The 26,934-nt window shown below is 42.2% G+C and overlaps 20 non-coding genes across 20 annotated transcripts in view; 9 read left to right on the top strand and 11 right to left on the bottom strand.

Annotated features, from left to right (window-relative positions):
• Positions 1-6,120: 6,120 nt before the first annotated feature.
• trnad-guc (transfer RNA aspartic acid (anticodon GUC)) lies at positions 6,121-6,192 on the bottom strand. The gene has a single exon. It is a non-coding gene; the product is annotated as a tRNA-Asp (tRNA).
• Positions 6,193-7,674: 1,482 nt separating this feature from the next.
• On the bottom strand, positions 7,675-7,748 carry trnat-cgu (transfer RNA threonine (anticodon CGU)). Its single transcript has one exon. It is a non-coding gene; the product is annotated as a tRNA-Thr (tRNA).
• Positions 7,749-8,192: 444 nt separating this feature from the next.
• On the top strand, positions 8,193-8,265 carry trnar-ccu (transfer RNA arginine (anticodon CCU)). Its single transcript has one exon. It is a non-coding gene; the product is annotated as a tRNA-Arg (tRNA).
• A 6-nt stretch (positions 8,266-8,271) lies between these two features.
• On the top strand, positions 8,272-8,343 carry trnam-cau (transfer RNA methionine (anticodon CAU)). Its single transcript has one exon. It is a non-coding gene; the product is annotated as a tRNA-Met (tRNA).
• Positions 8,344-9,526: 1,183 nt separating this feature from the next.
• trnaf-gaa (transfer RNA phenylalanine (anticodon GAA)) lies at positions 9,527-9,599 on the top strand. The gene has a single exon. It is a non-coding gene; the product is annotated as a tRNA-Phe (tRNA).
• Positions 9,600-11,108: 1,509 nt separating this feature from the next.
• On the bottom strand, positions 11,109-11,180 carry trnag-ucc (transfer RNA glycine (anticodon UCC)). The gene has a single exon. It is a non-coding gene; the product is annotated as a tRNA-Gly (tRNA).
• A 2,413-nt stretch (positions 11,181-13,593) lies between these two features.
• trnaw-cca (transfer RNA tryptophan (anticodon CCA)) lies at positions 13,594-13,665 on the top strand. The gene has a single exon. It is a non-coding gene; the product is annotated as a tRNA-Trp (tRNA).
• A 1,158-nt stretch (positions 13,666-14,823) lies between these two features.
• Positions 14,824-14,895, bottom strand: trnap-agg (transfer RNA proline (anticodon AGG)). Its single transcript has one exon. It is a non-coding gene; the product is annotated as a tRNA-Pro (tRNA).
• Positions 14,896-15,024: 129 nt separating this feature from the next.
• Positions 15,025-15,098, bottom strand: trnat-agu (transfer RNA threonine (anticodon AGU)). The gene has a single exon. It is a non-coding gene; the product is annotated as a tRNA-Thr (tRNA).
• Positions 15,099-16,145: 1,047 nt separating this feature from the next.
• trnaw-cca (transfer RNA tryptophan (anticodon CCA)) lies at positions 16,146-16,217 on the bottom strand. The gene has a single exon. It is a non-coding gene; the product is annotated as a tRNA-Trp (tRNA).
• A 1,832-nt stretch (positions 16,218-18,049) lies between these two features.
• On the bottom strand, positions 18,050-18,121 carry trnag-ucc (transfer RNA glycine (anticodon UCC)). Its single transcript has one exon. It is a non-coding gene; the product is annotated as a tRNA-Gly (tRNA).
• A 1,610-nt stretch (positions 18,122-19,731) lies between these two features.
• On the top strand, positions 19,732-19,803 carry trnaa-ugc (transfer RNA alanine (anticodon UGC)). The gene has a single exon. It is a non-coding gene; the product is annotated as a tRNA-Ala (tRNA).
• A 1,722-nt stretch (positions 19,804-21,525) lies between these two features.
• On the top strand, positions 21,526-21,607 carry trnas-gcu (transfer RNA serine (anticodon GCU)). Its single transcript has one exon. It is a non-coding gene; the product is annotated as a tRNA-Ser (tRNA).
• Positions 21,608-22,061: 454 nt separating this feature from the next.
• On the bottom strand, positions 22,062-22,135 carry trnat-cgu (transfer RNA threonine (anticodon CGU)). The gene has a single exon. It is a non-coding gene; the product is annotated as a tRNA-Thr (tRNA).
• Positions 22,136-24,204: 2,069 nt separating this feature from the next.
• On the top strand, positions 24,205-24,276 carry trnag-ucc (transfer RNA glycine (anticodon UCC)). Its single transcript has one exon. It is a non-coding gene; the product is annotated as a tRNA-Gly (tRNA).
• A 559-nt stretch (positions 24,277-24,835) lies between these two features.
• Positions 24,836-24,917, top strand: trnal-aag (transfer RNA leucine (anticodon AAG)). The gene has a single exon. It is a non-coding gene; the product is annotated as a tRNA-Leu (tRNA).
• A 499-nt stretch (positions 24,918-25,416) lies between these two features.
• trnae-cuc (transfer RNA glutamic acid (anticodon CUC)) lies at positions 25,417-25,488 on the bottom strand. Its single transcript has one exon. It is a non-coding gene; the product is annotated as a tRNA-Glu (tRNA).
• Positions 25,489-25,814: 326 nt separating this feature from the next.
• trnak-uuu (transfer RNA lysine (anticodon UUU)) lies at positions 25,815-25,887 on the bottom strand. The gene has a single exon. It is a non-coding gene; the product is annotated as a tRNA-Lys (tRNA).
• A 118-nt stretch (positions 25,888-26,005) lies between these two features.
• trnaq-cug (transfer RNA glutamine (anticodon CUG)) lies at positions 26,006-26,077 on the top strand. The gene has a single exon. It is a non-coding gene; the product is annotated as a tRNA-Gln (tRNA).
• Positions 26,078-26,889: 812 nt separating this feature from the next.
• Positions 26,890-26,934, bottom strand: part of trnaa-agc (transfer RNA alanine (anticodon AGC)) — a 73-nt gene continuing 28 nt past the window's right edge. Inside the window, exon 1 of the tRNA in view lies at positions 26,890-26,934. This exon is cut by the window's right edge and continues 28 nt beyond it. This is a non-coding gene — a tRNA (tRNA-Ala).

The raw sequence follows: 26,934 nt of genomic DNA, 5'->3' as shown, positions 1-26,934 counted from the left end.
GAGCCAATTGACGCGGTTGTGTTTTCCGTGCGGACGATCTGTAGAATGTTTAACGTTGATGAACGGACCAGACGGAAGGAGCACGCGCACAGGAGACATCTAATAAACAGCCCGAAAATGCTAAACAAGCTAATTGTAGCATCGCGCTAACTAGCTGAAGCCGCTGTCAGACATGCAGTGAATTAAAGTGCACCGTTTCATTTAGCAGCCAAACGTTGTCTTCACGGAGTAGCAACGCGTTTAGTTAGTAAGCGTTGCTAGTTTTTATTTTTTTATTTTAGGCATTCAGTTACGCCAAATGCACAATTGTTGCTGATTGTTTTAGCTGCTGCTAACTTTCTGTTTTGATACGGAACTCCGTTCATTCCAGCAGAACAACCATGAACATCATATAAACAATTCATGGAGGACAGAAAGTCAAAGTCAAAAGAACTGTGGGCCGAAAGGAAACAGGTCCAGGTACGTGTGTGGATATATCTGTAAAATATGGAAGTAAATATGTGTGTGTGTGAAATGAATGATATCTTTTTGTTACTTTAGCAGATAAACATGGATTGATGGCGCCACATGGAGCTGATTTAAAAGCTCAGAGAGGGAAAACACTCCCATTATATACAGATCCGGAGGTAGCAGCACCTGATCTACTGAAGCATGATGTGAAGTTTACACGGTGCAAACATCAGCCTGCGGACTCTTAAAAGGATGATTTCTCTCCAAACGCCATCAGGTTGGAACTTCGTGGACCTGGACAACTGTTTGGCTATCGGACGATGTGGCAGGTACTCAGACAAAAGTCCAATCTTCGAGTGAAGAGAGATGATGTGATGAATGAGAGAGCACGCAGAAGGTTTCTAAGAAGAAGCTGCTACTCAATGGGAGCGAACTGTATGTGGCATGCAGATGGTTCTGATAAACTGGCTCTCTCAGGACGCATGGATGGATTTTTTCACCTAAAGTGCTGTGGCTCCAATGTGGACCGACAAATAACAAGAAGCCAACAGTGATCGCTGAGAATCTCCTCTCATGAGACTGAGGACTGATTGTGGCACGGAGAATGGCATTATGGCTGCCATTCAGTCTCCCCTACGCCTCCATCATGATGACTGCTGCTCTGGGCCGTCCAGCCACATGTATGGCTCATCCACGAATAAGCAGCGTGTTGAATCCTGGTGGGCCATATTTAGAAGGGGAAGGTAAGTGGCCTTCATGAAGTCATTTTATTATGACTGACCTTTCATTTGATTTTTATCTTTATGTTCTATCGCAGATGAACTCCTCTGAACATATATAATAACTGAGGCTGTGACTTTAACGCGTTCATTTCAATTCATTCATTTCAAAGCCTTTAATTAATTATATTTTTTTAATGGAGTCCCACTTCTACTAATAATATATATTTACTTCCGATTCTATCAATTTCTATAGGTCTCAGTTCTGGATGGAGTTGTTTGCTGGATACTTCAACAGGAGCCATGAGCATCAGTGCCTTCTGAGGTGTTGCTATGGTGATGTTGGATGAGTGTGTGAGACTGTGGAACAGTCACAGGATTCACACTTCCAGAACAGCATCATGTCCAATGAACTGTACTGCTGACCACACAGGTAATATTGGTGATGATTTATATTTCCATGTTTGTTTTATTTATTTATTGCTAAAATGTAAATAAATGCGATTTATTGTATCTAACACAGATTTGGCTCCACAGACTGGATTTGAGATTGAACCAGCTGATTTGGATGCTGTTCCAGAGGCGAGCCTGTCAATAGCTCCATGTGGGGACTCAAACATGCAGGAGGACTTTGACTTTGTTATGGAGCACAAACAACTACAGAAGCCAGAGAACTGGGAGTCTGCAACAGAACTGTACATGAAGCTGAAACAAACTGCTCAGCTGTGAGTCCTGCTTTATCAAGTGCTTACTCATTGGGGTTTCTGTCCTATTTATTTTTTATTTATTTTTTTTTAATTAATTATTTTTTTTAATATACATGTCAAGAGCCATGAGATGACTGTGCTGTGATTTGGTATTAGACAAGTAACACAGAATTGAATCAAATATTGCCATGAGTGAAAAACATGCGATTTTTCTGTTTTAAAATAGTTTGGAAAAAACTCATAACCAATGTATCACAGATGCAATCAGAAGGAAATATTTGTAATTTTTTTTATTGTTTGTCAACATAACATTTGCATTCCCATTGTTTCATTTCTTCAGATGAACAGGTACCAGAATCATTTGGAAACATCACAAGGAAAAGTGAATGACAAGCTAAGAAATCTGATTTGGAGTGGTGGAACACTGCAGTCTGTCTGAACACCAAGTGTCACAGCTTCATTTTTCCTGAGTTTGAAATCAATTGATAAAAATTATCGCAAAGTAATGAGTCCTATATGAGTCTGGTCTGGTGATCCAGTTACCAATTACAAGTTACAGTTACAAGTCCATGTGTGACTTAAACACAGTGTGTGAATCTAGGAGTGCTAATTTCAATGTGTTTGAACATGTATTGGGAACTGGGAATGGAGAGTCATCCAGGAACTCTATTCTTGGCGATGGTTCCAATCCGGACAGGGGAGGTGAAATCAGCCCAGCTGCAAACATCAAAACATCCTCCAGAGACACAGCAGCCTGACCTTCTGCAAAGAAAAACCTTCAGTTACATCTTGGCAATGTATTTTCTCAACAAATCATAAAAAATAAAAAAGTGATTTCCAAACCTTCACAATAAAAGACACAGTCCGCCCAGTAGCCCAAAGTTTGACTTTCTTTAAGTCTCCTGTTACTTCCTGATGGACTGAGGTCAGGTTTGAAGAGTCTCAAGTTCCAGACCAGTGAGTGGCTTTTCAGAGTGGCACAGGACAGGGGCCAGCAAAGTAGGCTGTTGCTGCAGTGCAGTCAGAAACTGAAGAGCTGAAAGACCATCTTTGAATCTAAAAAGTGACCACAAACGTTTCACATTTAAATGACCTAAAGAAACTTCAATGTTTTCTAAAATGACTATCCACCCAAACATATAGAAATGAGTAAAAATGGTTGTGTGTTGAACATTACTGATTTAAAGAAGAACTCTGTGTCTTGCTTTGCACTTGGCAGGGTAATTGTTACTCTACAGACTGCAAGAATTACGCACACAAACACAAGACTGGAATGACATGAGCACCTTTTGATTGGCATAAGACAGAGGAAGGGGAGACAGACATCACACAGCAATTATACTAAACTAAGGCACACATTCTGACACACTGACTCAGAGCTAAAGAATATACATTCTTAATAAACCACAGAGGGGGATGATGAGGCATTTCAAACTAAAATATCTTAAATACAAAAAAAATAACAATCACATCATTACAAATATGATCTTACCTGTCAATTACAGATGGGTTGCGGTCAATAATGTACCATCGGAGGGAGACACAATTTCTTTCTTTTCTTCAACAGGAGCAACACGTCTCAGACAGCCTGCTGTCTGTAACATTGTGCCGTGACTCATGATGCATTCTCAGAGCATCCACTGAAGAAACATTCTCAATCTGAGATGAAACACGTTTTTGAAAAATAGTTCAAGCAACAAAGCGTATGTCATGTGATATATAAAGTTAATGATCATTAACCATTAGTATTGTTTACATCTAACCCTGTTCATACCATTTGCATTGCACACCAAGAACTGATGTCCTTCTGGTCCATCAGAAATGGGCCGGTCTTTCAAATTTTTCATCTGTAGAGTTAAAGACTCTCGTCTCGGCCCACCTGTGTCAATTCCTTCTTCCAAAACAGCATCATCGGTGAATTTTACCAGCATGTTACAGGTTTCAGAATATGTTGAACATCTTACAAATGCAAATATCTTTCCCATGTAATCAATAAAGTAAAATTAAAATTAAGTGAGTTGTTTTTTTACTTACCTGTAGCAAGTACTCCTGACTGGATTTGTTTCAGGTGGATCCAGATCCTCAGTGTCAGATATTACTGTCTGAAAAACAAATGAAAATGTCTGAAACAACACACTGAAAGCAAAGAACATCAGACTGCCATAATCTGCCTTAATACCTGTCCAGGCTGAGCTGTGGATGAATCTCTGAAACATGATAAAATTGATAAACTGATGAACTTTATGATACAGAGTATAACAGAGCTTTGAGTAACATTTAGAGGTAGAGAGGAACCATAAGATTTATAAATAAGAGATTATTTTGTTATAAATGATATCACACGTATGATCATTTCTACCACATGTTCATCACAACCACATCAACAACTTAAAGACAAATTACTTCTTTTGTAAAAACTAATACCTACCCTTTATCTTCAGGTTTGTGTTTGGGAGAACTGTGTTTTTTTGGTTCAAAAACCTGAGAAGAAAAGCACACAATTGTCAGCAACTTTAAACAGCTTCCATTATTGTTCCCTCACCACATACAGTATATATCAATGGTGAAAGGTTATCAGGGTGTCTGATTGGAATAGTAAATGCCAAATAATCAAGACTTGGTTCTTAGACTTAATGCTTGAAACCAAATGCATATCCTATCAATTAATAATAATAAAATTAAAGTACAAACTGTAAAAATGAACGTACCACAGTTTCAGCTGCATTGAATTCAGCTGTGCTCCTCGATGTGATGACAATTTCAGAATCAGAGTCTGATGTATCAACCTCTGTAGTAAAAACAAACAACACATTATTAATTATGCTACATCAGAATGAATAAATATGTAAAAATATTGAATGAAGAGATCCACAAACCTCCTCTAAAGTGTGTTTCTAGGCAAATGAAAAAAGTGCCTTTCCTATTTCCTTTTTATATTCTGCCAGTTTGAATGGGCTTTCTGACCCAGGCACATGGAGCACCTCTGAACAGTCTGGATACAAAAGAAGGTCTGCTCCTTCATCCATCTTCTTGTTAAATGTTCTCATTTCTTGGACAGCTTGCTTCAGTAGATCAGGTGCTGCTACCTCCGGATCTGTATATAATGGGAGTGTTTTCCCTCTCTGAGCTTTTAAATCAGCTCCATGTGGCGCCATCAATCCATGTTTATCTGCTAAAATAACAAAAAGATATCATTCATTTCACACACACATATTTACTTCCATATTTTACAGATATATCCACACACGTACCTGGACCTGTTTCCTTTCGGCCCACAGTTCTTTTGACTTTGACTTTCTGTCCTCCATGAATTGTTTATATGATGTTCATGGTTGTTCTGCTGGAATGAACGGAGTTCCGTATCAAAACAGAAAGTTAGCAGCAGCTAAAACAATCAGCAGCAATTGTGCATTTAGCATAACTGAAAGCCTAAAACAAAAAAATAAATAAAAAACTAGCAACGCATACTAACTAAACGCGTTTCTATTCCGTGCAGACAACGATTGGCTGCTAAATGAAACGGTGCACTTTAATTCACTGCATGTCTGACAGCGGCTTCAGCTAGTTAGCGCGATGCTACACTTAGCTTGTTTAGCATTTTCCGGCTGTTTATTAGATGTCTCCTGTGCGCGTGCTCCTTCCGTCTGGTCCGTTCATCAACGTTAAACATTCTACAGATCGTCCGCACGGAAAACACAACCGCGTAAATTGGCTCAAGTTGTTTCCGCAAAACATCATACAAAAAGTTTTCCCGCCACACAAACCGACACAAACTTTTTGAGCTCACAGTCAATCTTCTTCTGGATCACTTCCGGCATTTGGAACATTCCCCTTCCGGAAGATTCTGTCGTTTGGACATTTGTTTCGGGATTTGTACAAGTGTTCTGCCACTTGTACATTTGTTTTTTAAAATATACATTTATTTTGTCTGTGGTAAGAGTGTTTTTATTATGTAATTTTGTTTAATAAAAGATAAAAATGTTACCCAACATGTAAATTTGTTTCACGCTTTGTAAAAGTGTTTCGCACTTACCAGCCACCGTAGTTTCCGAGTTGATCTCACTAACTCAGATCTGCTGTTCTGTCTTTACATGAGACAGGCAGGAAGTTGGACTTTCCAAAGCAAAGAGAATCCGGTTGGTTTTCAAAATAAAACTGCTGTCTGCGAGCAGGACGCTGCTGACCAGAGAGAGTTAACTTCTATCACTGAGCTATTAAAAAAAAAAAAAAAAAACACACGAGCTCTCCCCGTCGGGGAATCGAACCCCGATCTTCCGCGTGACAGGCGGAGATACTGTCCACTATACTAACGAGGAGCTGGAGGGAACGATATCACGTGGTGTAACTTCACTTCCTCCTTGGAAAAACAAAAGGAGAATAAAGTTATTTCCTCCCAGTTTCTATCCAGAATCATCATCAGCACAGCTTCTGTCAGGAACATCTGTTTGTTGCTGACAACATCTGGATTACAGATGACACATCAGACTGATATTATCTGTGTCATGGTGTTCAGAGATTTCAGCAGCTCACATCCAACACAGAGACTCTGAGCAGGCCCACCTGGTCTTAGACCCAGACCCAGACCCAGACCTAAATCCAAACCCAGGAGACAGAGGTTGAGTGAGTCAGTGAGGAAGAAGCTGCTCGTTCTCCTTCAACAGTTTGATCTGAGGAAAAGTCACTTCCTCTTTTCAGGAATCAACTTCTACCATCTGTCCACTAGATGGAGATAACTGAGCATCAACTTAAAAATCCTGAGTTCTTCCATGTGTGAACTATAATACCAGTGAATTAAACAAAGATCGTCCCTGCGTGGGCTCGAACCACCATCCTTTCAGTTAACAGCCGAACGCGCTGACCGATTGCGCCACAGAGACATATTGATCAGTTCCTGTTACAGCCTGCTGTTCCAGCTGGAATTATCCTAAATGTTGCTCCTTTTGTGTCTCACAGAGATCCTGCCTGTTTGGGAGAGCGTTACATTAAAGATTTAAAGGTCCCTGTTTCAATCCTGGGTTTCAGCAGCTGTTGTGGCTCCTTTTGTTCGCTCCCCCAAATGAGCTATTTCAGCACAGCAAACAGTAGAAATGACTTCTCATTATTGCTTCCATGACCTGGAAGTGGAACTAAAGGTGTGTCCCTATCACCGGCCTTGATAATGATAACTGAGCACCAGTGAGAGCTCTGATCCTCTTAGAGTCCGAACAACAGCACTCAGCTGTGTTATATTTTCAGGCTGTGCAGATTACAGAGATTCTCAAACATGCTGCATCTCTCCCCAAATGGGAAGCTTGGTCCATTAAAAAAAACAAACTGTTGCTGGCAGGATTTGAACCTGCACGGGTAGTTCTAGTCCATCACCTTAACCACTCGGCCACAACACCCACACACAGGAAAGTTCCCGTGACTCAACATTTTCCAGCCTGGATAGTTTCCTCCTCAACTGTTACCAAACTGTTACCTTAACAGGTGAAGGTTCATTCTGATGGAATGAACTGTTTCTACACAAGCTGCATGAATGTGACACAGAGCTCATGTTTAAAGTATTTTTCTTCAGTACTCTTATTGTGTATGGAGCTCTGACTGTTGACATAAGTGCAGGTGACCTAAATTCAGCAGCATCATCAATGTCCTCATCTCATCCAAAAGGCTTCATCAGACAGCATATAGCTTCAGGAGCTCAGAAGCTATCTGGTTAGTTAATGCTGCCAGACCATGCAGGGGATGTAGCTCAGTGGTAGAACGTGCAATTCCCATGTATAAGTGTTTCCTATCTACAACATCTTACATTATAAATGAAGCACTGCTGGGATTTGAACCCAGGATATCCTGTTTACGAGACAGGCGCTTTGACCAGCCAAGCCACAGCACCACTCTGATGTACATGTATATACAGAGGATCTGGTGATGGAAGTGTAATGTGTATACTGCAGCTGAGGTTGATGGTAAAGTGGTTTGTTTTAATGTAGGACTCTGCATCTACCTGAACCTGTTTGACTGCAGATGTGCATTTTCATTTGGACCCCAGGAAGAGTAGCTGCTGCCTCAGTGACAGCTAACGGGGATCCTAACAAGTGATAAACAATAAACAGACATTTCCAACCGTCAACAAAATTTATTCTTTAATTAAATGTTCCAGAGCTCAGGCTGTTGGTACACAAACAAAGAAAGGCATACTTGTGGATTCACAAGATTATATCAGGATCTGACCTTTTCCTGTTCCATCAGTAACCATCAAAGGAGATGCTGATTCTGTGATGTCACAAAGGTTCTAATGACATCACAGAGATCAAAGACTCCTCCCATTTTTTTTTGTGCCCCAGTGGCCTAATGGATAAGGCACTGGCCTCCTAAGCCAGGGATTGTGGGTTTGAGTCCCATCTGGGGTGGTTTACAGCAGAGTGGCGCAGCGGAAGCGTGCTGGGCCCATAACCCAGAGGTCGATGGATCGAAACCATCCTCTGCTAACAGCTTTTTAGCAACAGCTAGCTGTTCACCATCCAATGTTCGTCGTTTCCTGTAAATCAGTGCTGCTTGAAAAACTCCTGACATTTTCCAGCTGAAGTCATGTCTCATAATGTAAAGGAACATTCAGTGTGTGCTCATGTTTATCTTTCTGCGTTCTCCCCCTTGATGCGTGGATTCAAATCCCACCTCTGATGGAAGCTGCTTTTCCTTTCACCTCTACTGCTGTAAGGTGTATTTTGGGGACAAATGTATTTTATATTTTGTGCTCTCCATGTATGAGTCCTTTCTATCCACAACATCTAACATTAGGAGCAAGGCACTGCTGGGATTTGAACCCAGGATCTCATTATTTACACACAGCACATTCAGGACATTAATGTGACAGTTTATTTTCCTTTGTTATTTGTCACAGTGGACTTGGCTCATCATATTTTTCTGACTAACTGGTATTGGAGTTGTAAGCTCCTTATTTAATCTTAATGACCTGACAACAACTCTGAAAGCAGATACAACACATCCAGATAACCTTTGAATTAAACTTCAACAGGTTTGATTGATATATGGACCTGAAGTCAGACGTTTAGGATTACTCTACCTAGAATAGCAGGCTGCAACATGGACAGCTGAACACAGAAGACAATGAGATGTGAACCCACACACAGGATACAGTAGATTAGCAGTCCATCACCTTAAACACCCTGCCACCTCAGCATGCAGCGACCTGGACTGTGTGTGAATAGACGGATAGTTAACTGCTCACATTAATGTATCTATCAGCAATGAAGGAGAGAGTCGTCGGCCACCTCGTCATGTTTGTTGTCAATTTGTTGTCTGAATGTTAGACTGAGCAGTGGTTCTGCTTTGAGTGGCCTTTTGTTTTGATGAACGTCTACCGCTGATCTACATCCTCTTTGGACCTTTACCTAACCACAGAGGTCGGTGAGCTGTTGCAGCAGGTGAAGAGAGAAACTGTCTGATGAATCCTTCTCTCTGCTCTGAGTTGGTAGGTGAGCATCTGTTTTGGGTGTTATTCTTAATCACTATCACACTGAATCAGATGGCAGAGGTTCCACTGAGATTTGAACTCAGATGACTGGATTCAAAGTCCACAGTGCTAACCATAAGATCATAAGATTTGTGTTTTATCTGTCACAGAACATCCAGCAGAAATGGAGCCATCCAGCCGAAATAGCTCAGTTGGGAGATCGTTAGACTGAAGATCTAAAGATCCCTGTTTCAATCCCGGGTTTCGGCATCGAAGGTGGTACCTGAGTGAGATTCAAACTCAGGTTTTTTTTTTACCTACATTTCCAATATTCTCCCTCCTCTTTCAACCACAGCATGAAATATTGTGAGGGTGGATGCGTCACGCTGACTGGTTGTGTGTCCAAAAGGCTGTCAAAGACGTGTGGAAGATCGCAGGATTTTTTCAGATGTTTTAATGTAGGACTCTACAGCCATTTTCCAATCATTAAAATCAAAATGTATTCTTTAATTAAATGTTCCTAAACTTCTATTAAAGGCAGCATTATTGCAGCAGTCAGCACTCTATGGTGGAGGTCATGAGAAAAAAGTGGGAGGAGGCTTTGATCTCTGTGATGTCATTAGAACCTTTGTGACATCACAGAATCAGCATCTCCTTTGATGGTTACTGATGGAACAGGAAAAGGTCAGATCCTGATATAATCTTGTGAATCCACAAGTGTGCCTTTCTTTGTTTGTGTACCAACAGCCTGAGCTCTGGTTCTGACTTTGTTTTGATGAACCTCATTATTTACACACAGCACATTCAGGACATTAATGTGACAGTTTATTATATGCTAAAGAAACCTTGTTCAGACTCATGATGGTCAGCCACGTATGTTGGGGGTATTTAAAGATCCAAAATACATCCCTGTACATCAGAGTGGTGCTGTGGCTTAGTTGGTCAAAGAGCCTGTCTAGTAAACAGGAGATCCTGGGTTCAGTGTCTCATTGATAAAGTTTAAGATTGTTGAGTTAAATTCATCTAAGTTTCATTAAAAGGACACAGCACTCTCTCTGACCAGTCACTTAACTGCACAGTCTTCATGTCTCCCAGCAGTTCCTTGTTGTCAGATGTTGTAGAAAAAAAGTACTTCTGGGTTTTCATCAGCTGTAGGTTACAATGATCAATATTATAGATATGACAGAGTTCTCAATGTTTTCCTGTTAATCAGTGCTGATGAAAATCTCATGTAGTGTGTATAAATAGCAGAGGATGGTTTTGATCCATCGACCTCTGGGTTATGGGCCCAGCACGCTTCCGCTGCACCACTCTGCTCAGTACGTTCAGTTTGCAGTGTCCTCTGGAGTTTTGTGTAATTTTTAACCACCACATCCACTTTCTCTCTCTTCCACCTGCAGTCTATCTAATAACCACCAGGGGGCGGCTCCACTGGTTGGAAAATGAAGTCAGAGTGTGTTGAAGTCTATGGGGTTTCATACAGACAGGAGAGAGAGAAGAAATCAAGTTTTGAGAGGTTGCATGTGGCCAGTATGGGGCTTGAACCCACCAACTTGGCGTAAACTGAATATAACTGGCCAGTTACCAGGGTCATGGACAGGCCAACCACTGTCCATTAATGTCCACATTAATGTGTGTGGGTGTGTATCTACTGTAACAGACCGACTGTAGCTGAATAGATAGAACGGTTTCATCCTCCTCCTGGTCTGTAGAACAGTTGGGCAGCATTGGCATGAAATCTACAGGATCTCAAGTTAAATTGTAGACACACAGTTAAACTGCAATGGCCGGGAATCGAACCCGGGTCAACTGCTTGGAAGGCAGCTATGCTCACCACTATACCACCATTGCATGCAAAATGGTGAGCATCCACTCCGAATGGACGCGAAATGGTACCGTTTGTTTGCGCTGTAAAAATTCTTATTTGTGCTGCTGCGGTTTTATCGATGTTAGACATTTTAATTTTTGGTGATGAAGTCACACAGCCCCCCATGTTCTCCAAATGGACCCAAAGTCCAGTTGTCACCAAATTTATCAAACAGTAATGTCAGATCTTCAGATGAATGAAGATCATTATATGCATCATAATCATGGACCAGTAAAGATGGTGACAGATAGAACATCATGTTATGTCAGCACCACAAAAGTGAAAACATGCAGTGTTTGGCAGGGGGCACACACAGCCCATCACTGCAGATCAGCAGGTCTGACTGAAAACATACTGTAAAGTATGAACCACAGCACTGCTGGGGTTTGAATGTGTAGGGTGCGAGAGGTCAACACTTGTGCTCCTCACAGTTGTGTGTCACTTGTGTGTCTGAAGAGCTGCTGTTTTTGAGACATCGCCTGATGATGTAACAACTGTCACCATTCGGAACAGCTGAGAAGCTGATTGATAAAAATACATGCTAAGCCAGCAGCGTACCCATTAAGATAACTTAGTATGTGCTAACTAATTCAGATGTTCCTCACCCCCACACCCTAAAAACTGATAAAACTTGTCATTGACTTCTGAAATCACCAACACTATCCCAACAAATAGCACTTACTGCTCTCAGAACACAAGTCTGTGCTTCAGTTCGGGAAATGTTGATGACAAATTCACTCACTCAGCTGATCTGAAGAAATCTATCAAAACTGGTTTTAATATGTTAGAATAAATGTACATAAAGTGATTATCACAGTGCTGCTCAACTTTTACTGACCCTGCAAGAATGCAGAAACCTGTGTTTTTACTAGCAGGAGCAGAGGTCATACCTCCGAAGAAGAAGCAACAACCTTCGAAGAAGATTTATGAAGAAAGGGAGGATGTCGAAGCGAGATTACTTCGTTCATAAACTAACCCTCAATGTGTTTGAGTTTCTTGTGACTTATAACTTGAATATAAATCATATAACAAGCGTCTATTCATTCACTACTTGCAGCTGTGTATTCTCACCTTTAGAGCTGCAAGATTTTGTAACTAGGGACCACCCTAAGGAAATAAAAAGGGGGAGAACAGAAGAGATACTCCAGAGCGGGTAGAGAGTGTCACTGAGCACATCTCTGTCTGTTCTCCTTGCAAGTAAAATGAGCGCTGTTGTCCTTTGTCTTTCTTCCCTGTGTGTTTTATAATGTTCTAGGTGGCTTAAACCTGACAATACTAATACATACTAAGCCAGCAGCCTGCCCATTGAGCTAATTCCGCTGTGCTAACATGGGAGTGCGTTAGACTGAAGATGTAAAGGCCCCTGGTTTTTGGCATCAGAGGAAAGAAAAGCAGCTTCTGTCAGAAGTACAGGACACAATACAGGAAGTGATGATTTCATCAGCTTGTTTCAGTGATGAGCAGGAACTCCACTGAGAGTGAAGCTCTGCTGGGGTTTGAATGCAGGATGTTCTGTTCAGTACTGCCAGTTTCTCTGCAGTCTGTCTCTCAGTGAACTTTTGTGCTCCTCAGAATTGTGCCCCACTTCCTCAAAGGTTTGAAGTGAAGTGTGAGTCTGAAGAGGTGCTGCCTTTGATCCATCACCTGATGATGTCACCTGATGATGTCACAATACTAAAAACTGAACTGACTCCTGTGTACTGTAGCTCAGTGGTAGAGCACATGCTTTGCATGTATGAGGCCCTGGGTTCAATCCCGGGCATCTCTAGGATTTATAGTGAAGTGTGTCTCTGAATGAATGAGTCTCTCTCAGTTGATCCCCATGTGTGTTAAAATAGTTGAGTCTTCTGTAAGCAAGAAGAGGGCTTGTTGTCATTATGACCTTCAAGATTTTATGATCAAATATGAAGAATAGGGACAACAGTACTTTTTAACCTACTCATCCACTTTTATAGAAAGTTTATGGTCCTTAACTTATCAGACACAACAATAACACAAAGTTACAATGATCAGTCCAGGGACATTTCTGTGCGACTTTGTGCGCTTGCGCTCATCCATTTGAAGCGAACTTGAAAGAGTGACATATGCATCTGTGTCGCATTGGAGATCAATGAAAGACAGGAAATGCCTTTGATCTCCAGTGACGTCACACAGTCTCGTTGTGGAGTTATTAGTTGTTGTTCTGTAAAAATCTGCATCAGTGAAACATTCATTCATACGCAAGGACATCACATATATTGTTGGAATAGAAAATCTTATTTTTTCTTTGTGTGCTCTGAGAAAGAGGCTCATACTTCCTGTCCTTCCTGTGCTTCATTATCAATGCTGAAGATGGCGGGGATTGAACCTGGGGCCTCACACAGACTGGTTGTGAGTTAAACTACTAACCCTTTGTGTGACTCTGTGGCGCAATGGTAGCGCGTCTGACTCCAGATCAGAAGGTTGCGTGTTAAACTCACGTCAGGGTCAGATCATCTTTTTGCACTTTTGGTAAACCCTCACATCCTCTGTGGTGCAGCAGGAAGTGTTTTTCTGAACATCCATTTCATTTCTTCACATCACAGACAAATTCTGAATTTCAGGAGGACTATTGGACTATCTTAGCATCTCTGACTGCACATCTGAAGGCACAAGATGACGACTTCAAATCCCTGTAAGATCAAAGATCTGCCTTTGTGGCTGCAGGCTGTCATGTAGCTCAGCTGCAAACCGATCCAACGAACACTGTAGATCTCAGGCTGATGGTGCCAAAAGGACCACATCATCTGAAAAACCCTTCGACCTTCCACGTCTCCACGACAATACCATTTGACAACTTTGACAACCTTTGAGTTCACCATCAACAGAAACACAGAAAGGTCAACATGTCTCTGTGGTGCAATTGGTCAGCGTGTTCGGCTGTTATCTGAAAGGATGGGGGTTCAAGCCCACCCAGGGATGTCCTTTGTCTAAACCCCGATGTGGACAGGATCTCCGCCTGTCTTGTGGAAGACTGGGATTTCAATTCCTGAAGGGGGAATGTGTCTTGTGCTGTGTGTGTAAATAATGAGGTTCATCAATACAAAACACCACACAAGTCAGAACCAGAGCTCAGGTGGTACACAAACAAAGAAAGGCATACTTGTGGATTCACAAGATTATATCAGGATCTGACCTTTTCCTGTTCCATCAGTAACCATCAAAGGAGATGCTGATTCTGTGATGTCACAAAGGTTCTAATGACATCACAGAGATCAAAGACTCCTCCCACTTTTTCTCATGACCTCCACCATAGAGTGCTGCCTGCTGCAGTAATGCTGCCTTTAATAGAAGTTTAGGAACATTTAATTAAAGAATACATTTTGATGATGATTGGAAATGGCTGTAGAGTCCTACATTAAAACATCTGAAAAAATCCTTCGATCTTCCACGAGAAAATGGCATCTGACAGCCTTTTGGACACACAACCAGTCAGCGTGACGTATCCGCCCTCACAATATTTCATGGTGGGGTTGAAAGAGGAGGGAGAATATTGGAAATGTAGGTCAAAGAGACCTGAGCTTGAACCTCACTCAGGTACTACTTCCAAACCCAGGACCTTTAGATCCGGTCTTACTGTATGATAAATGTGCTATACACCATGACAACGGGCTCGTCCGGGATTTGAACCCAGGACCTCTCGCACCCTAAGCGAGAATCATACCGCTAGACCAACAAGCCTTTACAAAGAGAGACATGGAGAGTGTGACAGTTAACTGACTGGTCAGAGAGAGTGCTGTGTCTTTTTAATGGAACTTATGCAGAGGACGTTACATGAGTTTAACTCAACAACATTAAACTTCATTAATGAGGCACTGCTGGGATTTGAACCCAGGATCTCCTGTTTACTAGACAGGCGCTTTGACCAACTAAGCCACAGCACCACGCATTCTGTGATGTCGGGGAAGTTGAATGGTGGCACGCTGTGTTGCGCTTTGTTGAGCTAAAGATACAAATAAAATTATCTAAATTAGCTTTATTTTCAAATGCTTGTGTGGTGCGACTGCTCTTGTTCTTTCTGTACCTCAAAATGTTTTACATCTGAATCACATGTAAACACAAAGGCTGCCCCACTGTCACCATTCAGAGCAGCTGTGAAGATTATTGATACAAATACATGCTAAGCCAGCAGCCTACCCATTGAGCTAACTCCGCTCTGCTAACATGCTAGCGTGCGCAGGGAGTGTCAAATGCCACTCATGTGCATGAATTCACATGCACGCACACACACAACTTCATGTTGAGGAGTTTGGTCTCTGGTCATCTATTTCTTTTTTACATGTTCATTTTGGAATAAATTTTCAGTGCCCAGTTTTATTTTCACTGCAGTTACTCATGTTAACCACTCTGAGACAGTTTTAACAGCTAAAGAGTTTAATCATCACATCACAGGAGTACATCCAGAGTACATCTTTTGTTCACACTTAGTAAACACATTTTCTGCCATGCTGATGATACCCTTCCTGTCACTGACCATTTTGAAATCTTGAATTCAGAAATCCATCCCGAAGACTTCCCTCTCCTTAGTACAGCACAAATTTACAGTTTCAGTAGAGATGAAAGGGAAGCAGCTTCAGTCAGCAGTGGGATTTGAACCCACACCTCCAGGGGAGACTGCAACTTGAACGCAGCACCTTAGACCGCTTGGCCTTTCTGACGACAGATGCTGAAAAAATTTATAGAAAAATTTGCCCATCAAAGTGAGTCCACAATACACAATGAATGCCTGATTAGATCTCATGGAGGTTCAAAATTTGCACTTCCTCACATGTGTAGAGCGTTTCACTGGTAAGATTCAGGTTCCACTGAGATTTGAACTCAGATCACTGGATTCAGAGTCCAGAGTGCTAACCATTACACCAGATCATGGAAGCAACAATGAGAAGTTATTTCAGCTGTGTGCTTACCAACAGTGCAGAGAATAGATGATCTGACCCTGACGTGATTTGAACACGCAACCTTCTGATCTGGAGTCAGACGCGCTACCATTGCGCCACAGAGTCCTCCTGTGTGTTGGGTACTGATCTAAAGATAAACAAGGCTAATCAGTTAATCAGTAGCCTGCAGGGCGGGGAAGTTGTCAGCGTCTCCACACCACTTTGGTGGTGTAAACTGATGTGAAAGCGCACATCGCTCTGCAGCTCTCAACAGCGGGTGCTGCCGTGAGCAACAACCACTTTGTCTTGTCCAGAAACTGCAAGCAAAAGCTGGAATACAGGAAGTGATGAGCAGGAACTCCACTGAGAGTGAAGCACTGCTGGGGTTTGAATGCAACATGTCCTGTTTACAAGACAAGACTTATTGATACTAATACATACTAAGCCAGCAGCCTGCACATTGAGCTAATTCCGCTGTGCTAACATGCTAGCGTGCGCAGCTCACTTGGGAGAGCGTTAGACTGAAGATGTAAAGGCCCCTGGTTTTTGGCATCAGAGGAAAGAAAAGCAGCTTCTGTCAGAAGTGGGATTTGAACCCACACCACCAGCGGAGACTGCAACCTGAACGCGGCACAACGACTGCCTGATTAGATCGCATGGAAGCTGTAGAGTGTTTATATTCCTGCATTCTCAAATGGACACAATGATATTTACCATTTCTTCATCTTCAGCCTGAGTATCAACTGCAGCTACAGAAGAGGAAGTAGAAGGCAGAGGGCTGGACGCCAGTGTGGATGTGCTGGGGGCATGAAGGACCTCCAGCACTGTGGGATCATCTTCCTCCATGTCATCCTAACTCAGATCACACCAGTCAGAGACACTATTGATTCCTTTCTGCATGAGTGTTTCTCTTTGGGGTTGTCCTGTTTGCAATTTTGACAAAATATTTTATTTGTTTCTTGAGATCAGCTAAATTCACAAATTTGCCATCAACATTTCCTGAACTGAAGCACAGACTTGTGATGTGAGATGTGGTTGGAATTGAAACTTTCTGCTGGAGTTCAAACCCACGCCTCTATTCAGAGACCAGAGCGTAACTTAAGTCTGGCACCTTAGACCACTCGGCCATCCTGACATGTCTCCAGCTGCTAGTTTCTGATGAGGAAACAGAAAAGTTAATGCTAGCTCATCCTTCTTTATAGACTACAAAGATCTGACATCCAAAAATTCAAAAACACCCACAAATAATCATTCCTGTATTACAACTTCATCAACATTCATCAACAGGATGATGTTCCCTCTGTTCCTCAAAGGGACTTCACCAAGATTGAAACCTGCCATGTCCAGCTGTCTCTGATCACTAACATCATTGGCTGGATCTCATATCAATCAGATATTTCTTTATTTGGACCATGTGCTTTGACCATCAGGGGACAGTTTGTTCTGTAACATTGCTCACAATATTTAAACAAAAAGCCCCATATGTATTCCAAAGCAGCCCAATTTCCATCTTGCGAAACCCAATTTCATCAAAAAAAGCCCAATCTGGCAACAAATTAGAGCAGTTTAAACAGAATTATCACATAATTTGTCCCTCACCTGTCTCTGTGACACAATTATCAATGTGTTCGGCTGTTCACTGAAAGGATGGTGGTTTGAGCCCACCCAGGGACGTGCTTTGTCTTATCCACTGGAACTTTAGTCGACACATGGAAGATTTGATCTGGAGAAGGTGTATGACCGGGTTCACAGGGATGTTCTGGAGTATGGAGCCATCCCATCACGATATGACAATAAGCTTCCCTTTCCCCGAGACAACTACAGGGTGTAACAGATGTACAGCTGTGGTGAGGACGGGTTACAGGTCTGCAGCTGGAGGACTTTGGCACCATCGGCCTGAGATCTACAGGATTTTGGGATCTCAGGAAGGAAAACAAATGTAAAACACAAAGGTAAACTGCAATGGCCGGGAATCGAACCCGGGTCAACTGCTTGGAAGGCAGCTATGCTCTCCACTATACCACCATTGCATGGAAACAGCCAAAATCACAGCCCTTTTGTATGACTCAGAGTTTATTGAACCTCCTACCTGGAATACCCTGCAGGTGCATGATAACATATTTATGTCATGGGGTCAGTAAAGAAAGGCATTTTCCCTGACTGGGAATTGAACTCAGGCTGCACAACCATTTTTATGGACTGAATTTCCATCAAAGGCTCACATACTGAATTAGAACGCTGTCAGTGGAAAGAATAGTTTAGCTCTGACTTTTGATTGCACATCCGGTGCCAGTAGATGCATCGGTGAGGGTCCCGACTGAGACCTAAGGTGCATGATAAGTTTAATCAATGACCTGTATTCAAAGCCATTTTCCCTGTCACCCACATGTATACTCAGGTAAAGTATGATATAATTACTCACCCTGGCTTCAGTGAGAATGTGGTTAAACTTCATTGCAACAGCCATGCGCCCCCTCTTTGCAGGGAGGATTCTGGGGGTCAAGGGTGTATCTGTTGTCCATTGCAACACAGACAGATACAGACAAAAAAAATAAACAAAATGATCCAGACAAACAGGTGGACGAACAAACATGTTTGTTAAAAATGTTCTAATATGTTCAGAAGGTCAGATCAGAAGGTTGTGCCTTCAAATCAGGTCAGGGTCAGATCACCTGTTCTCTGCACTGTTGGTAAACACTCACATGCTGTGTGTTACAACAGGAAGTGTTCTCTGATGATCCATTTCAGCCTGTCTTTACATCGCAGTTCCAGGAAGACTGTTGGACACATCTGAAGATGATGAACTCACACCTCTGGGGCAATAGGTTGTTGTGTAGCCAAAAAAATTGATACCTTCTTGTTGTGAGGAAGCACAGCTTCCAACTCTTTTTCCCACCTTGGCGTTATTAGCACCACGCTCTCACCAACTGAGCTAACCGGCCTATATGAACTTCTTTTTGGGCTTTTTATAAAACTTCACAGAACAACCAGCTGTCTGTCAGTTTTGAAATTCAAATAATTGTCATAAATAAATCAAACTTCGTAAATCAAGTTTGATAAAGATCAATTGATCATTAATTGTTATTTTTATTTTTATTTTTTTCCAAAATAAGCTTTTCCTCTGGAGCCACAGCAGGGGGCTGAAAGGGCCCATGTGGCCACAGGTTGCCGACCCCTGCCTTAATCTAAGTGATTTCCATGTATTCTTCATTGTGAGACAATGTCAGGGAGGGAATTAAAGTTTAATAATGATACATTATATCGTCTATATCAATTTCCATGATCTGAAATTTTTTGTCAGGCTTCCTCTCTCGCCTTGTTTGCAGAAACACTGTTGCAGTGTTGCAGTTCTCCCCCGAAGGTGGAACTAAAAGTGTGTCGCTATCATCGACCTTGATAATGAAAACTGAGCACCAGTTAGTGCTCTGATCCTCTTAGATGAGTCCTAACAACATCACTCAGCTACATACATACATACAACCTGTCAAGGAATCTCTCGAGGCGTCTGCACGGAATCCTCCTGTGGTTGTACGAGCAGTTTGGTGATCTTCTGTAGGATGGCGACCTGTTTCTTCTGTATCGCTGTCTCCTCTTCTTCCTATAGTCTGGGAAAAAACTGCTAAAGCTACCACACCATGCAGGGGATGTAGCTCAGTGGGAGAGCGCATGCTTTGCATGTATGAGGCCCCGGGTTCAATCCCCGGCATCTCCAGCATGGAACACAGGAAGTACTTATCTTGTCTTTGATTTTTTTTTTTTACGAGAGCAGAGGAGTATCTTATGAAGGAAGCTCAACAGAGCCGGGCTTTGTTAGGGTGAGCTGGCTCGACAAAGTCGAAAGCTCCAACCAGAGATAACGAGTATCACGATGGTGGTTATCAACTTGTTTTGTCGACCCAGGCTTTCCTCAGCAGGCTCTGTGCGTGTTCACATAAAAAGGGCTGTTTACAGGGACCTTTAGATTTTCAGTCCAACGTTCTCCCAACTGAGAGAACGAAAGTTGGTATCTTGTTGAAGCACCTCTGGTGCAAAAAAGATTCTGTCATGCCATGTCACATCAAAGACTCCTCCAAATTTTTCTCATGACCTCCACCGTAAAGTGCACATTCACCTTACTTTAGTCTGTCCATGTTGCAGCCTGCTGTTCTTGGCTGAATAATCCTAAACGTCAGACTTTAGATCCATCTTGAACTATCGCTAAATATCCTTGAAACCTGTTTAAGGTTAATTCAAACGTTATCTGGATGTACTGTATCCATGGTTATGGCAACAACAGAAGGCCAAAATAAGTAAGAAGAAAAGAAAAAAGAAAAAGAAAAGAAAAGAAGCAACAACAAAACTGGAACTAATTTTCACTGCTATGCAGATGAGCCCCACAACCTCTCACATGCTAAGCGCTCTACCATTTGAGCTAATTCCCCTGGGCTGGCATGCAAGCTAAGCTTTGGAAAAAAAAAAAGTGAATAGATCGAAGGATGCAGACTGGGTACTCGGCACTAAAACAACATTTGAAATTTGCTTTACTTCCACCGCTAAGGAAAACTGCTGGGAGTTAAAACAAGCAAGGTTAATACTGAAGTTTGTTTTCAAGACTGAAGATCTTCCCTCTTCAGCTAGTGCAGCTTCAGTATGGCATTGTTACTATTGTAATGATGTCATCTTCAAATACAACAAACTTTGGAGATCAATGAAAGACAGGAAATGCCTTTGATCTCCAATGACGTCACACAGTCTCGTTGTGGAGTTATTAGTTGTTGATGTTGTTCTGTAAAAATCTGCATAACATTCATTCTGCCAGCCTCTGATGAGGAAACAGAAAAGGAGATGCTAGCTTTGATAGTGTCACCTTGCAGTTAGCTGTGTATGAGCTGTGCAGACCAGCTTACATCTGAATCACATGTGATTTTGGAAATTCTTCAAAGCAGCTTCAAAGGAGGAGTTTCATTCTGTGAGTATTGTGACATCATCAGGCGATGTATCAAAGGCAGCAGCTCTTCAGACACACAAGTGACACACAACTGTGAGGAGCACAAGTGTTGACCTCTCGCACCCTACACATTCAAACCCAGCCGTGCTGTGGTTCATACTTTACAGTATGTTTTCAGTCAGACCTGCTGATCTGCAGTGATGGGCTGTGTGTGCCCCCTGCCAAACACTGCATGTTTTCACATGGGGGTGGGGGGGGCTGAAATTACAAAGGGAGAAAGAAAAGACAGAGGGAGGCTTGTCACTGTAAATTACTGAGATGATTTCACAGATTTCCACCTGCAGTGTATCAAATGACAACGAGGGGGCAGCTTGGAAAATGAAGTCAGATCTTATTGAAGAGCATCAGACTTTTAATCTGAGGATCCAGGGTTCAAGTCCCTGTTCAGGTGCTGCAGCTTCTTCCCAATGGCTGTTTTTTTGTCATCACATGTACCTTTGTGTTCATGACGAGGTGGCCGAGTGGTTAAGGTGATGGACTGCTAATCCATTGTGCTCTGCACGCGTGGGTTTGAATCCCATCCTCGTCGGTGTTCAGCTGGCTTTAGTCTGTCTGAGTTGTACCCTGCTGTTGAGCAGATTGAAATGTGGTGATTGCCCTTTTTTAACAGGAGACAAACTTTGTTAAGAGTCATGATGGTCACTACACTACAGAAACTGCATGCACTCATTCATTTGAAGCGAACATGAGAGTGTGACGTATCCATCTGTGTCGCGTGGGGCATCAATGAAAGGCAGGAAATGCCTTTGATCTCCAGTGACGGCACACAGTCTCGTTGTGGAGTTATTAGGTGTTGATTCTGCAAAAATGGTCCAGTGCGGTGAAATGGTCCATAGAAGTCTAATATCACTGAAACATGTTAACCAGACAGTGTTCAAGGATTTGAGGTTGAAACCACTAAAAGCTCATTATTAACTAAAGCTGTGTCTGTTTTATCTATAACATTTAACACGCAATCCCAGCGCAAATCCCAGCAGTGTGCAAGGCACTGCTGGGATTTGAACCCAGGATCTCCTTTTTACGAGACAGGCGCTTTGACCAGCTAAGCCACAGCACCACTGTGAAGTACATGTATATACAGAGGATCTGGTGATGAAGTGTAATGTGTATACTGCAGCTGAGGTTGATGGTAAAGTGGTTTGTTTTAATGTAGGAGCAAAAGTTGAACAATATGGAGACTTTACTTGGGACAGTTGTCATTGGAAGCTTGTTCACATTGTGAAGCTTTTAAATGCAGTTTATTTTACTGAGGACAAAGACAAAGACTAATTCACTTGTAGAGCTGCTGGTAAAACAGGGACAGTCTGAGATTGCTTGGACATCCTGACTGCACAAAAGCGAGACATTTCAGGATGCCTGATCCAACAAACATTTGGCTCCTGGCCCAGTTTGGTTCTTTCTTCTGTCTGCAGAACTCAAAGTTATCTGGCAGGACCATGATTGTCTTTGGAGCCTCATTAACAGAGTGCACTCTACTGTGGAGGTCATGAGAAAAAAGTGGGAGGAGCCTTTGATCTCTTTGATGTCATTAGAACCTTTGTGACAGACCTTTGTGTTTTCTTCCTCTACGATACAGACACAAACTGGCAGTACTGATGCTGAGCTGCTTAAAGCGTCTGTCTTGTAAACAGGACATTCTGCATTCAAACCCCAGCAGAGCTTCGCTCTCAGTCAGAGTTGACCTCACCCGAAGTACCCCATAACTCTTGCCAAATGACTTTTTATGACCTGCTTGTTTTGACCTACATTTCCAATATTCTGCCTCCTCTTTCAACCACACCATGAAATATTGTGAGGTTGAATGCTGCACGCTGACTGCTTGCAGTTCAGAGAAGCAGGTGAAAAGATAAACTGTTTGCTTATAGGGCCGCCGTTCTTAAAGTCCGCCCGGAAAGTAACACAATCAAATTGTGAACTGGAATTGCTTACATTTTTTGTCATCTTTTTTTTTTTTTTTTGTTTTTTACAATTACAGTTTTTCACAATTCACAATTTCAAATATAAAATGCACTTTAATTATTTTATTTGCTTCAAAAATGTCAAAAGTATAAGCGTCAATGTGAATCATCTTGTTTTTACATGATTACAAATTTTCAACGAATTGCACATAAACCAGGGTTAGTGTTCGGAACCAGCCCTCTCTGTGTTGTTCTCTTGAGACTCTTGTCTGTCATGACAAAACAGAATCGTTGTGTTTTGACAAGCTGTTAACTCGCAGAGTGCGGCTGCATTACTCTCGTCCAGACAGGGACCAACATTTACGCCAGATTTTCAACAACTAATAACTCCACAATGAGACTTTGTGACGTCACTGGAGATCAAAGGCATTTCCTGTCTTTCATTGATCTCCAACAGCATTTGTCTCTGGGTGTCCCCTGCCAAAATGTAGCTTTGAACAAGGGTCCCAGCAAAATGCTGAAGAAATACGCCCATCTTAAAATGTTCAAATGAAAAGTCTCCATCTGATGTTCTTTTCATTTAGACTCCATGCAGGCTGTTAATGATTACTTTGTTTGTGTGTGGCTGTTTTGAATGTATGATCTTTGTTGTTCATTAAGAAAGGCTTTAACAAAGATCAGAATGAAAAGGAACATTTCCTCCAGTTTGTCACGCCCCACCTGTCATGTCTCTGTTCCCCACCAGTGGGGTGGAGCCCACACTTTAAGAACGGAGGCCCTATAAGCATCCAACAGCATCACTGAGTCAGAAGCAGCACAGTGACAACTGTACACATTACTGGAGAAAGTGATAAATGACATTCTGCATCTATTTGAGTCAGTGAGGAAACATGTGAAGAGAAGTCTGTATTATATTACAGACTACAAACTGCTGTCACCTCAGGACACCATCAGCAGACCCTCAGCTGCATCCTTGTGGTTCCATGGTGTGACGCTTAGCAAGGAAGAAATATTGTCTCTTTTGGAATTGGCATTTGGAATTTTTTCACCTCTAGTGGCCTCCACCAGAGGATGAAAGAAGGAAAGACATATCTGAGGCCTCTGTTGAGGGATGATGAGTTTACTTTGATTCATTTAAAGTGTGGATAATGTTCGGTCATAAATCCAGCCATGTGAGTTCCCATAACCAGTTTCATTAAAAAAGGACTGTGATTTTGCACCTTCACATGCAATGGTGGTATAGTGGTGAGCATAGCTGCCTTCCAAGCAGTTGACCCGGGTTCGATTCCCGGCCATTGCAGTTTAACTTTTGCCAGAGGAAGGTTAGTCTTTTCTCTACATTATTCACAGTCATGGAACTTTGTCTGCATCCATCCAAAGGGAAGCAACATAAAGCCAGAGTGTTCAGGCAACCACAATTACTCAACCACAAAAGCTCAAAAATTTGCTGAAAAATTAGCCCATCAACGTGAGTACGCAAAGATTTACTGATTAGATCGCACAGAGGCTCAAAATTTGCATGACTTCACATGTGTCTTTCATGAGACATTTTCCAGCTAAAGGTCATGTCTCATAATGTAAAGGAACATTCAGTGTGTGTGTGCTCATCTTTCTGCGTTCTCCCCTTGATGCGTGGGTTTGAATCCCACTTCTGACAGAAGCTGCTTTTCTTTCACCTCTACTGCTGTAAGGTGTAGTTTGTATTTTCCATGTGCAAACATTACGAAACATCTAACATTAGGAGCAAGGCAACAACAAAACTGGAACTATTTGGACTGAACTGGATTTGAAACCTTCACTGTTGGACTTTGGAGAAGTGGGTGGTGAACATCCAGCATGAATTTAGACAGTCATAGAGTGGTAGTGTGGCCGAGCGGTCCAAGGCGCTGGATTAAGGCTCCAGTCTCTTCGGAGGCGTGGGTTCGAATCCCACCACTGCCAGTTTGTTTCTTGCCAATGAAAACCAATCCACTAAGTCAGGCACTTTTCATCTCCCTGTGAACAAAAGTTACAGTGACAGACGATACCAACACCAGCTGGGCTGAAATGAGAAACATCACAGTCAGCCTTTTCAGACCCAGGTAGGTTTGGAGGTCTACCAGGTCCAATTCTCTCCAGATGTCCCCAAACACACACTTCCCTTCCAGGTTTGTCATCTCCAGTATAATTCCCTCGATGGACTCTGGGAAAAAGAGTTGGAAGCTGTGCTGGGAGCTTTGCTGTGCTGTCCATTGGGGTTTCCCTGCGATTTTCCAGATCTCTCAGTGCTGCTGATAAACTCATGTCTCATGATGGGTCATCCAGAGTGTTAGAGTAGCAGAGGATGGTTTCGATCCATCGACCTCTGGGTTATGGACCCAGCACGCTTCCACTGCACCAGGTGCATGATAACATTTTTATGTTATGGGGTCAATCACCTGTATTTTTCAGTAAAAACATTTTCCCTGACCGGGAATCGAACCCAGGCCGCGGCGGTGAGAGCGCCGAATCCTAGCCACTAGACCACCAGGGAGTGCGTGGGTGCCAAATGTTGTAGTGTATGATCAATGCTCTTTGTGAGATTTTTTTTTGATGACTGAAAAGTTCTCCCCCTCAGAACATTTTAAATTCCATAAATCCCCTGCTGTACAAGCCTTGTTGGTCAAGGGGTATTATTCTCGCTTCGGGTGCGAGAGGTCACGGGTTCAAATCTTGAACCTTATCTTCTACCCACGTTCATTATTCTAATGGACCACTAGCGTGCAGTTACAGTCTATTGGTGTAACACATCATGGATTCTAGGTCTCCCACATGAATGCCTTTTATACCAGGAAGCTATATTATACCAAGAAGCTGCATCACCTGAACAGGGACTTGAACCCTGGACCCTCAGATTAAAAGTCTGATGCTCTACCGACTGAGCTACTCAGGCGTCTCAGTTGCTTTCAACTCTGCTGCTGTGAGGTGTGTTTGGGGACAAAGGTATTTTGGTCGACTTTTGCCTTGGAAAAGACTAAAATTCCTTTCACATCCGCATGAACACGCTGCCTGGTTCCATGGTGTAATGGTTAGCACTCTGGACTCTGAATCCAGCGATCTGAGTTCAAATCTTGGTGGAACCTGAATCTTAGCTGCTTAAAGTGTCTGTTGTAAACAAGACATCCTCCATTCTACAGATCTACAGAAAAAGGACATGACCTGACTGTATGTTGTAAACGTATGAATCCAATCTGTTGAAATGAAGCGTTGTAGCATTAATTGTTCAGCATGACTTGTCATGATACTGAGGTTGTGTCCTCCTGAACCTTTGTGACATCACAGAATCAGCATCTCCTTTGACGGTGACTGATGGAACATTTGTGGCGTTTTTTTTTTTTTTTTTTCATTATTTACACACAGCACATTCATGTGACAGTTAATGTGACAGTTTATTATATGCTAAAGAAACTTTGGTAAGAGTCATGATGGTCAGCCACATATGTTGGGGGAATTTTCAGATCCAAAATACATCCCTGTACATCAGAGTGGTGCTGCCATGGAGTGTTGCATCAGTGGCCACCATCACTTCAAGTAACCCAAATGGGAAAGCTCCTTATTGACAGCATTGTTGTGCTTTGCTACATCTGAATTAAAGATACAAATAAAATAATCTAAATTGTCATCTCACTATTTCCCAGTTTAAATGCACAACAGCAGCATCCAGCTTCTCTGTCAGAGAGTTGTGAAGTTCTGTCTCTGCATTAACACCATGAACCACAAAATTATCATTGCAATCTCTGGACAAGAGAAACAGTAATTTTGTGGTTGTTGCTGATCCACTGACCTCCTTGACCTCCTTAATTTTGTAACCTCTGCCATGAATCAATACAAAAAAACCAAAGACTTGCTGTGTTTAGTTGACTTGTTGCTGTATCTCCAAAGAGCTAAAGTCTTGTGGAGAATGTGGGCATCGATCCCACTACCTCTCACATGCTAAGCG

The sequence above is a fragment of the Echeneis naucrates genome, chromosome 2 (genome assembly GCF_900963305.1).
Source record: "Echeneis naucrates chromosome 2, fEcheNa1.1, whole genome shotgun sequence".
NCBI classification, from domain to species: domain Eukaryota; kingdom Metazoa; phylum Chordata; class Actinopteri; order Carangiformes; family Echeneidae; genus Echeneis; species Echeneis naucrates.
This window is presented reverse-complemented; position numbering and strand designations above follow the sequence as displayed.